Genomic DNA, 10,812 nt, shown 5'->3' on the forward strand with positions numbered 1-10,812 from the left:
TGTGGCCTCTCCCGTTGTGGAGCACAGGTTCCAGACACGCAGGCTCAGTGGCCATGGCTCATGGGCCCAGCCGCTGCACGGCATGTGGGATCTTCCCGGACCGGGGCACGAACCCGCGTCCCCTGCATCTGCAGGCGGATTCTCAACCACTGCACCACCAGGGAAGCCCATCCAAGTTATTTTTTAAAGTTATTTGACACAGAACAAGGAAAATGTAAACCATTCTCAAAAAGAAAGACATTCAACAGAGGTCAACCCTAAATGATCCAGATGTGGGAATTAATAAACAAAAATTTAAAGGCATTTATTATAACTATGCTTGATGAGATAAGGAAAAAATACATGTATATGAAAAGATAGAAATCTCAGCAGAGAAACAGAAAATACCAAAAAAAAAAAAGAAAGAAAAGGAAGCAAAGAAAATTTTAGAATATACAGTATACAGAATATACAGTATCTGAAATTTTAAAATGAAATGTTTGCACTTAATAGCAGAATGGGGATGGCAGAGGAAGAGTGACCTTCAACACAGATTTTTTAAAAGAAAATATCCAATCTAAGGAAACAAGAGAAAAACGTTTAAAAAAATAAAGCCTCGGGCTTCCCTGGTGGCGCAGTGGTTGAGAATCCGCCTGCCAATGCAGGGGACACGGGTTCGAGCCCTGGTCTGGGAGGATCCCACATGCTGCGGAGCAACTAGGCCCGTGAGCCCAAACTACTGAGCCTGCGCGTCCGGAGCCTGTGCTCCGCGACAAGAGAGGCCACAACAGTGAGAGGCCCGCACACCGTGATGAAGAGTGGCCCCCGCTCGCCGCAACTAGAGAAAGCCCTCGCACAGAAACGACGACCCAACACAGCCAAAAATAAATAAATAAATAAATGAAATTTTAACAAATAAATAAATAAAATAAATCCTCATGATCCTGTAGGAAAATATCAAAAAGTCTAAAGGTAATGGGTAATTGAAGGATTGGGATCCCAGAAGAGAAGAGCAAATGGAGTGGGACAAAAATATTTGAAGAAATAATGGCTGAAAACTTTTCAAGTTTGTTGAAAGAGCTAAATTTACATGTTCAAGAAGTTCTGAGGGAATTCCCTGGTGGTCCAGTGGTTAGACTCTGTTCTTTCACTGCCAAGGGCGCAGGTTCGACCCCTGGACGGGGAACTAAGATCCTGCAAGCCGTGCGGAGAAGCCAAAAAAAAGAAGTTCTGTGAACCCCAAAGACTAAAAGACAATCCTTCCCCAGGCAGCCTAATGCTTTCAAAATGGGCTCTGTAACAAAGTGGCTGCTGGTAGGGAGGCTACGTTTAACCACACAATATGGACTGTCCCTCATCAAGGTTGACTTGACGCCTAATGAATTTCACCCCCAGAAGTGATGGCCTGAGATATCACTGAACGGTCCTGAGGGGGACTCAGCACCATATCAGCTGGGAGAAAATACCTTGAGAAGTTGAGTTATTGTCTCGTGAAATGTGTTATGCTCTGAATCCACAGCCAGTATTTAGTGCATTTGCTCCCAAACTATATTTCATGGACCTAGGAATGAAGAAGTTAAGATGAAGGTAATAGATCTCATGATTACACATCATAGGCCAATTTCAAAAGTTTTGTTTTCAATACCCATGTCTCTGGGACCTTCTGGACTAGAGGTTTTAGTATTTAAGAGGGGAATACGTCCCTGAAGGCAGACAAAAAAAATTGGTTTCATCAAGTAGCCATATATTATTCCTTATGCTCCTTGATTTGTGGATAACAATGAGGTTATGGGTTGGATGTGGTAATGGACCTTGATTATCAAGAGAAATTCAGGGCTTCCCTGGTGGCGCAGTGGTTGGGAGTCCGCCTGCCGATGCGGGGGACGCGGGTTCGTGCCCTGGTCCGGGAGGATCCCGCGTGCCGCGGAGCGGCTGGGCCCGTGAGCCGTGGCCGCTGGGCCTGTGCGTCCGGAGCCTGTGCTCCGCGGCGGGAGAGGCCGCGGCGGTGAGAGGCCCGCGTACCGCAAAAAAAAAAAAAAAAAAAAAAAGAGAAATTCACACTGTTGCTACACAGGAGGGCAGGAGGCACATGAATAGAACTCAAGGGATCTCTTCTACTCAGGGACCTCTTATAGGAATCCTTCTTGGGTGACCATAGCAAATAACAAAGGGTAAGAGAGAATTTCACAGCCTTACTGAACCAGGACCATCAAAGGGTTCAAGGTTCCCAGGAATGAAATTTCCCATAGGTAAGAGGAACACTGAGTGGGATCCCCAGTTAAAGACTTGTATCAGTGGAGCAATGCTCATGGTGGCCGTGGTCTCTAGTGCACCTCCTTGCTGCCTACGTATTTATAATATATATGCAAAATATTGAGAAAGGAGCCCAACAGAGCAAGAAAAGCACCGGCATCGTGCTGAGGCCCTCCACTCCGTGACATGCCCGCAAGATGCAGTAGGCGGCGATTATTTGTATTTGTCTACAACAGGGGAAGTGGGGAGTTCATTTACTGTTGTATATGGGTTGTTTGTCTGAGAAGAGTGCACGTGGGTACCCAGGAAGTACTAAATCTGGTTCCTCTTCACCTGACACTTTCCCCCCAGGGGTCGTGTCCCTATTACACATTCTTCTTCCTCATCCTTCAGCCTGACTTACTGGTCCAAGAACACAGTCCCCCGACCCAATACCCGCCGGTCTCCTGGAAATTTGACACTGGGATTCCAGGAGTTTGGACCTAAGCCACCTGCTGGCAGGGGCCTCAGGGGCAGACCATATGCTCCTGGAAGGGGACCTGCCCTCCTTCCTGTCCTTCCTAAACTGTGCAGATTTCGTGCTTCTTTTCATTCTCTGACCTGCCCTGGTTCCCTCCCAAAAGACCCTCTTTTGTGCTCATTTAGCCAGTCTCAGTTTCTGTTGCTTGGAACCAACACCTGACATAGGGGTCACAGTGGAATTGCATAAAGGCACAGTGAGCACAATGGGGTCCAGCTTTAAGGGTTTGGGGGGACAAGGTGGTGGATACTGAATGGCTCCATCACTCAGTACCTGAATCACTGCCCAGACCAAGTCTGTGCAGGAATGGGAATTCTCCAAGAACTGAGGACAAATTGACGAAGGAATGAACTCATGATTCTGGGGTCAGGCAGGTGGATGGCCAGGGCCCATTGAAGGCCTCAGGGAAACACAGGCTGAGAGGGAGTTAGAGGCACTGAGAGAAGTCTTCTGAGGGTGGTTTGTACAAAAGGTCAGAGAAGGCACTGCAGCACGTGCGGAGTGACTTAGGAGATGTCCTGGGATCATTTCCGTTTCCTAGGTCACTTGCTTCCTGCCCTGGGCACCCAACATGGGAGCCTGTCTGGGGCTGACATACTCCACACATGGCAGCACAGAGAGTCAATGCCCCAGAGAGCAGGCCCGTGGGGGTGAAAGCAAAAATCAGACGCTCCCTTCTTTCCTCCCTGGAGAGGCTGAACCTGAGGCCATTCCTTGAAGGCTCCTGGGAAGGTCCTGGCAGATGCAACCCCCCATATGGATGACCAGGTCAAAACATGGCCTCGTACGGACTTCCCTCCTTCCCTGTTTAACTTCCCCCAGCCTCCCAGTCCTATTCCCGGAGATCAAGTGAGCCTGGCCTCCAGCTGTGCCTTCGGGGGACCCCAGGCTCCAGCAGGCTACTTTGGGCTGCAGGGAGGCTTTGGGATTCTGTGCTAAGAGTCATGGGCAACCGTGGAAGAGTTGGAAGCAGGTGCTGGCTGAGATCGATATTCTTAAGGGTTATTCTAGCCCCGTGTGGGGAATAGATGGGGTGGGGGGCAGGGGCAGTGCCACAAGGGTAAACACAGGAAGACCATTCTGGAAGCTCATGCAGGACTCTCGCTGAAATGTGAAGGAAGCTTGGGTGAGGTTGTCTGCTGTCTGGCTATCTCTCTCTGTCCCCTCTGTTTATGGCTGACCCTCTCTCACACCTGCAAACAAGCCCTCTGAGCTTAATCAGCCTTGGGTGCCATTTGGCCATCCTGGGTCCAAGGTGCTGGAGGAGGAACATACCTGTGCTCAGTCCGAGCCAGATGTGCAGGGGCTCCCCCAGGTGTCCCAGTGGGGCCTGTGGGGCACCAGAGTCTGAGGGAGATGACTGGATGGGAGCCCCGTGGGCAGGAGGAGAAGCAATGGAGGACTTGAACCCTGAGCTCGGGAAGGGAAGTCAGGCATCCGGAGCCCAGCTGAGCTGTCAGTCAACACAAAGAAGCTTCAGTGAATCAGTGCATATTTATTGAACCAAAGTCCTTAGAACACAACCTGGGGAGAGCCAGATGGACCTGAAATATCTTGTCCGGCCCCACCTCCAAATGAAGAAGAAACTGAGGGTCAGAGAGGCTGTGTCTATTGGCCCCAGGCTGGTTCACCTCCTTGACACACTGCAAAGTTCCTTGACTCATTGCTGCCATCTGGTTTCATTTTTCTTTCTTTCTTTTCTGTTGTTTTTTGTGTTTTTTTCAAATCAACCTCTGTTCCAACACAACATTTGGAATTTTATGGGAACTTCACTGGTCTCGTAGTGCACCCTGGTCCCAAAGAGCAAAGGGCAACTTGTCAAACGATCCACCCACTGTGTTGTCATCACCACCACCATCAGCAGCACCAAGATCTAAATAGACATTTCTTCGAAGAAGAAGGAAATTTTTTCGGAGTAAGTGTATTAGTTTGTCGTATCGAAATTGAGGATAGGATGCTCAAATCCATGGGAAGGATGTTGTTAGTAGTAGTATTTTCATAATGAAGTTAATTGTGTATAGTTCTGGTGTGTAGGGGTTGTGGAATGTTCTTAGGAATAGAACTGTTGTGAATATATTTATTATAATGATGATGGCCTATTCTTCTAGGAAGACTATGGTGAAGGGGCCTGCTGCGTACTCTACACTGAAGCTGGATACGAGTTCGGAGTCTCCTTCTGTTAAATCAAAAGGGGCTCGGTTGGTTTCTGCTAGGGTAGAAATAAATCCTATTACGGCCAGTGGTCATGAAGGGTAGACTAGTCATAGTTGTTCTTATGTTGTGGTTAGGGTTGATAGGGTGAAGGACCCGTGTATTAGGAGCACTGATAAGAGGATGATTGCTAGTGTGACTTTGTCTGAGATTGTTTGTGCTACTGCTTGTGGGGCTCCAATTAATGCATATTTTGAGTTGGAGGCCCAGCCAGATCACAGAATGGAGTATATGGTAGACTTGCTATTGCTAGTATGAATAATACTCCCAGGTCTACGTTGATGAGGGGGTTATGGGTAAAGGGAGTCATACTGTGAGGGCTATAGGGTTAGGGCTAAGATGGGTGCGATGATAAATATGGAGGTGGAAGATGTAGCTGGTCGTAGGGGCTCCTTAGTGAATAGTTTGATTGCATCGGCAAAGGGTTGGAATAGACCATGAAGACCTACAACGTTTGGTCCTTTTCGGAGTTGTATATAGCCTAGGACTTTACGTTCTACTAGTGTTAGGAATGCTACGGCTAGGAGGATGGGAATGATAGGCATTAAAGTGTTAATTATAAACATTTTGTTAGGGAGAGGGTTTGAAACTCTGGATATAAAGGTTTAAGTTTCACGCAATTACCGGGCTCTGCCAACTCAACAAAACCCTGGTCTTGGGTGGTTAGTTTGTGCTTGCTTATTAGGTTGAGATTAGATCATTAATTGTTTTGAAGGCGCTTATCTAAAGTGGGCCTTATTTCTCATACTGGGAGAAATGAGTAATAGATAGAAACCGACCTGGATTGCTCGGTTGGTCGGTCTGATCTCATATCACGTAGGACTTTAATCTTTAGACAAACGAATCCATAACAGCCGTGACACCCTTAGGATGTCCTGATCCAACAACAAGGTCGTAAACCCTACTGTCGATATGGACTCTAGAATAGGATTGCGCTGTTATCTCTAGGGTAACTTGTTCCATTGATCAAGTTTTTGGATCAATAAGTGATATTATGCCTTGGTTAGTAGGTCTAGGATTTAATCACTCAGAGGGTTTTTTGTGCTCCAAGGTCACCCCAACGAAATTGTCAACCCATGTGAAATTTTGTTATTCCTTGGTGGTTTAGGATTATGGTTTGGGGGTTGATTAATTGAAGCTCCATAGGGTCTTCTCGTCTTATTTTGTTATCCCCACCTCTTCACGGGGAGGTCAATTTCACTGATTAAAAGTAAGAGACAGTAAAACCCTCGTGTGGCCATTCATACAAGTCCTTATGTAGAGAACAAATGATTATGCTACCTTTGCACAGTCAGGATACTGCGGCCATTTAACGATTGTCACTGGGCAGGCGGTGCCTCTAATGCTGGTGCTGCTAGAGGTGATGTTTTTGGTAAACAGGTGGGGTTTGTGTTTGCCGAGTTCCTTTTACTTTTTTAAATCTTTCCTTGGGTGCACCCCTGTGTTGGGTTAACAGTGTTTTTAATAAATGATTTAGTGTTGGATTGTATTTATTTATTGTTAATTATCAGTATGTTATTAGTTGCTGATGTAAGCCTGTGCAAGAAATATTTCTTGTTACTCATGTTAACAGTATTGCTTCTATAGGCTTATAGATTAGTCCAGTAATAAAGCTAGGAGCTGATTTACTTAATATTGGAATTGAAATGTGTTTTGTTGTTGAGCTTGAACGCTTTCTTAATTGATGGCTGCTTTTAGGCCAACTATGATCTTGTTTGTTTTTACCCTCTAGTTAAGGTTGTATCCATTTCTAAAAAACTGTACCTTTTTAGACTAACGTTTAAATATATGTTGACGCTTATCATGGTTTTTAGTATTACTTAACGTTGAACTGAAATTCTTTTCCTGGACAACCAGCTATCACCAGGCTCGTTAGGCTGGTCACCTCTACTTATAAATCTTCTCACTATTTTGCCGCATAGATGAGTTTGTTCTAGTAAGTGTTCATAAGTAGCTCATCTGGTTTAGGGTCGTTTAGCTTAAGTTCTCTTTGTTAACTTGTTACTAGTTAAGTCATTATGCAAAAGGTACAAGGGGTAAGCTTTGCTTTTTATTACTTTTAATATTTCTTTTATCATTCCTTTACGGTACTTTCTCTATAGCGCCATCAGTGTTTAAATGTCTATGTCCTATACTTTAGATGTCTGGTGAATGTGTTATTTGACTAGCTTGTGTCAGTATGGTGGGAAAGGTGTGGGCTAGGTTTAGTTCAAGACATACATGGATCATGAAATCTAGGTGTAAACTAGGTGCTTTATTTAAGCTATGTCTTGTTTTATCCAAGCACACTTTCCAGTATGCTTACCTTGTTACAACTCATCTCCTCTCATATAATTGTTTAGCATGTGTTGATGGACTATGGCTTCGTCATGGCGCTTGAGGAGGGTGACGGGCCGTGTGTTCGTGCTTCATGGCCTTATTCAATTAATCGCTCTACTCTTAATTTACTACTAAATCCTCCTTTAGTTTTTAGGTTGCATAAAAACTTTCGTGTGGATAAAGGGTGTTCTTGGTGTAGAAAATGTAGCCCATTTCTTCCCACCCCGTAGGTTACACCTTGACCTAACCTTTTTATGTGTTATAATTATGCTTACTTTTGCTCCTTTTTAGGGTTTGCTGAAGATGGCGGTACATAGACTGGAGTAGCCAGGGTTGGTGAGGTTTATTGGGGTTTATGGATCATAGAACAGGCTCCTCTAGAGGGGTGTGAAGCACCGCCAAGTCCTTTGAATTTTAAGCTGTTGCTAGTAGTACTCTGGTGAATAGTCTAGTTCTTATGATTATTTGGGTTTAGGGCTAAGCATAGCAGGTTATCTAATCCCAGTTTGGGTCTTAGCTAGCGTGTGATCAGAATATATTAAAGTCACTTTTGTAGTTAATTTTTTAAAATTATGGCTTTTTACAGCTTAATTAAGGTTTAACTTTATCTTGTATGGTTCTTTAGCACGCTTTATGCCATAGTTCTATTAATTCCGGTCAATCATATGACCGCGGTGGCTGGCACGAAATTTACCAACCCTAATTAACATGGCTTAGTCATACTTTCGTTTATGGCTCAGATTTTTTTTTTTTTTTTTTTTTTAATGGCTCAGTTTTTATCACTGCTGTCTCCCGTGGGGGCATGGCTGAGCAAGGCGTTGTGAGCTGCTGGTGTGGTGTGCTTGACACCTGCTCCTTTTAATCTTAGTGATTTAGGGGGGCATTCGCACCGGGGTGAGGATACCTGCATGTGTAATTCTATTAAAAACTAATAGAAAGGCTGGGACCAAACCTTTATGTTCGTGGGGCTAGTGGGCCCATCTAGACATTTTCAGTGTCTTGCTTTATGAGGTGTTCGAGCAACATTAACTTGCTGCATGTAGGTGATGTTTGTATGGCTGTATTACGTGGCTTATGTCAGATTTAGTATTAGATTTTTGATAAAATGGTTGGTGAATCTAGGGGGATGTCTGTCTATATGGGTGGTGAATATCTAAGTAGCTCATTTGTATGACAGGAAGGGGGTTGAGGTTGGTTTGTTGGGATATATAACTTTTCTAAGCCATGGGGGGAATAGTAAAGTGCTATGTCCTGTAACCATTAACTGATTGTACAACGTAGGTTGCTCTTGCCAAATAACAAATACATCCAAGTCCAGCTACAGTTTGCTTGACTCTGTTAAGACCTTTTAAAGTCATAGCTGAGTCTAAGCACTTTCCTGCCCCAAAATAAAAAATACCAAATGTATGAAATCACAGTTATGTGTGAGCATGGGCTGATAAGTCATTAACCCATTGAGGTGTCTTATTTAATGGGAAAGAGTGGGCGACTTTAGGAGAGATGGCCTTGAAGTAAGAACCAGATGTCTGATAAAGTTCATTAATAGAAACCCTCACAAGCCATGGGCCTGGAGCAAGAAGAGGGACACCTGCTGAGCGGGTTGATGGTTTCACACGGCCTGGTGGTTAAGCTTGTGATCTAATGGACAGGCTTCCAAACATGTTGGCTTGCACCAATTTAACTTAATGCGCTATGTACGACCAATAATGTATATGTACTATGTAATATTAATGATATGATGTACATGCTTATTAGGCATGTGGTAAATCATGCAATGCACGACTATACATACAATGTACGTGCATATATACACGGGAAAGAGACATTATAGCAGTTATGTGGCGGTAACAGACATGCACAATACTCATGGCATGTATGTAGTAGAATGAATTATTTTTAGTACCGACATAGCACTGTAGTTTTATGAATGTCTTATAATATATTTTTTTCAGGGAATAGTTTATATAGAATTTCAGCTTTGGGTGCTGGCAGTGAAGTTTAGTGCTTCTTTCTTGTGTCTCGGGGAGATATGTTGTTCTCCTTTTCCGGTTTACAAGACCGGGGTATTGTGTTATACTACAAAGACTCTTCATTTAAGGAACTTGTTTTCAACGACACTGGTTACTGGTATTAACACTGGGATTAAAAGAAAGTATCAAATGGATGCAAGTTGTCCGATAATCATATATGGGTGTTCCACGGGTTGTCCTCCGATCCACGTTAGCATTAGTAAGTTTGCTGCTAGTACTCGAAATAAGAATTGACTGAAGGGTTGGAATATCATGCTCCGTGGTTTGGATGTATGGAGAATTGGAATAAATGCCAGGATTAGGACTGAGAGTAGCAGGGCCAAGACTCCTCCTAGCTTGTTGGGGATTGATTGTAAAATTGCATACGGGCATAGAAAATACCATTCTGGCTTGATATGTGGTGGTGCGCTGAGTGGGTTTGCTGGGGTGTAGTTGCCGGGGTCTCTGAGCAGGTCAGGTGAGAATAGAGCTAATATTAGTGAGGCTAAGATTAATAGTAAGGCGCCTAGGATATCCTTGATTGTATAGTAAGGGTAGAATGGGATTCTGTCTATATCAGATGGAATTTCTACGGGGTTGTTGGACCCTGTTTCGTGAAGGAATAAAATAGGTGGATGGCAGCTAGTGCTGTGATGATGAAAGGGAGAATGAAGTGGAAGGCGAAGAATTGTGTTAGTGTTGCTTTATCTACAGAAAAGCCACCTCGGATTTATTCGACGAGGGTAGTGCCGATATATGGGACTGCTGAGAGGAGGTTTGTGATGACAATTGAGCCTCAGAATGATCTTTGTCCTCAAGGGAGGACGTAGCCTATGAATGTGGTGGCACTGACTATAAGTAATAGGATATTTCCAATATTTCATGTTTCCTGAAAGGTATAGGACCCATAGTATAGGCCACGTCCTACATGGGCATAAAGGCAGATAAAAAATAAGGAAGCTCCGTTTGCGTGTGTATATCGAATGACTCAGCCATAGTCGACGTCTCGGCAGATGTGTGTTACTGATGAGAAGGCAGCTGTTGTGTCTGGTGTGTAGTGTATTGCTAGAAATAGGCCTGTTAGGATTTGTAGGATGAGGCAGACGCCTCGTAAGGAACCCAGATTTCATCACGGTGAAATATTTGATGGGGTAGGGAGGTCAGTGAATGTATTGTTGAGGAGTTTTATTAGTGGGTGGGTTTTTCGGGTGTTGGTCATTGGTGTTCTTGTAGTTGAATGACAACGATGATTTTTCATGTCATTGGTCATGGCTGGAGTCCATGTGGGAATTATGATGACATATATTGTATTCATTTTAAGTATTATTTTTGTGATTAGTTTTGTGCGGGTTTCTTCAAAACCTTCTCCTACACACACACACACACACACACACACACACACAAAATGGAATATTACCCAGGCAGAAAAAGAATAAAATAATGCCATTTGGGGCAGCTTGGATGGACCTAGAAATTATCATACTAAGTGAAGTAAGTCAGAAAGAGAAAGACAAAGACAAA

Source organism: Kogia breviceps, chromosome 12 (genome assembly GCF_026419965.1).
Source record: "Kogia breviceps isolate mKogBre1 chromosome 12, mKogBre1 haplotype 1, whole genome shotgun sequence".
Taxonomy (NCBI): Eukaryota; Metazoa; Chordata; class Mammalia; order Artiodactyla; family Physeteridae; genus Kogia; species Kogia breviceps.